The sequence below is a fragment of the Galeopterus variegatus genome, unplaced genomic scaffold, assembly GCF_000696425.1.
Source record: "Galeopterus variegatus unplaced genomic scaffold, G_variegatus-3.0.2 Scaffold24, whole genome shotgun sequence".
NCBI classification, from domain to species: Eukaryota; Metazoa; Chordata; class Mammalia; order Dermoptera; family Cynocephalidae; genus Galeopterus; species Galeopterus variegatus.
Window position 1 is genome coordinate 327491 of NW_007726135.1, and position 1486 is coordinate 328976.

Consider the following 1486-nt stretch of genomic DNA (forward strand, 5'->3'; position numbering starts at 1 on the left):
ACTGAGGGTTGCGATCCGTTGCCGGACACGGAAAAAGACAAAAAGGAAAAAAAAAAAGTGTTACTGAATTAGGAAAGGATTCCAGAGAAGAGCTCCTTGACTGGAGGACATACGTTGGATGTTTATGTTCCATACAGAATAAGAAGGCTGTGTCAGCGGGAAAGTAGGATATGTAGGAGTTTAGGGCCTAGAATGCCACACTGAGAATTTACCCCATAGAGCTGTATAGTGTAATGAAGAATCTAGTCTGGGATCTGAATCCCAGTTCTACCACTTCCTAGGTGAGTTTTGGACTAGTTCCTTAACCTGAGCCTCCATTCCCTTTTTTGTAAAATGTTACTTTGCAAGTTGTGAGAATTTGATGAAAATATAAACAACGCATACAGACCAGGCTCAGCCCCCAATGGCTACTTGGTTATCAGCTATTTTTAACACTTGTGACCAGGAGATTAACCTTCCTAAAATCGTTTTGATAATGTGACAGCAGTAGCAAAATGGAGAAAGGAAGGTGGCTGTGGAGATGGTTAGGGAGCCACTCTGACAGTCTAGCTTGTGGGTAAGTACTCCCCCTAACTAACTGGATCTGAAGTGTTTATGGTGGGTAAACGATCCAGTTAGTGATTTTCCTGGGGACTGTTTAAACAGCTCACACTACTGTAGGCACAGATACTACAGGCCAAGCCCAGCACTTCAAAAATGCTGACACAAGAGATCTTTGTGACTGGGTCTGGCAATGAGTTTTTATTTTTTTATTTTTTTTTGTCTTTTTCGTGACCGGTAAGGGGATCGCAACCCTTGGTGTGGTGGTGCCCGCACCGCGCTCAGCCGGTGAGCGCACCAGCCGTTCCTATATAGGATCCGAACCCGCAGCTCTCTCCCGAGTGCGCCACGGGGTCGGCCCTGGCAATGAGTTTTTAGATATGACATGAAAAGCATGATCCATGAAAGAACAAATTGATAAAGTAAAAGTGGACGTCCTCAAAATTAAACCTTCTTGTCTTTGGAAGATGCTGTGTTTAGCAAATGAAAAGGAGAAGGCTGGGAGAAGATGTAGACAAAGCTTATATTTGGCAAAGGACTTGTATTCGGAATATATAATTCTCAAATCTCAACAAAAACTGATACCAAGTTTTGCAGAGTATGCAGAGCAACCAGGACTCACTGCTTGTGGGAATGCAAAACGGCACAGCCACTTTAAAAACAGCTTGGCACTTTTTTACAACAATTCCACTCAAGTATATACTCAAATGAAGTGAAATCCTATGTGCACACAAAACCTGTACATAAACGTGTATAGGGCTTTATTTGTAACCATCAAAAGCAGAAACAATCTAAATGGGTAATTATCCATGTACCTGGGGAATGGATAAACTGGTAGTCGGCCCTCCATATCCATGGGTTCCACATCTGTGGAGTCAACCAACTGCAGATCAAAAATATTAAGAAAAGATTGTCTGTGTTTAACATTTACAGACTTTCTTGTCAT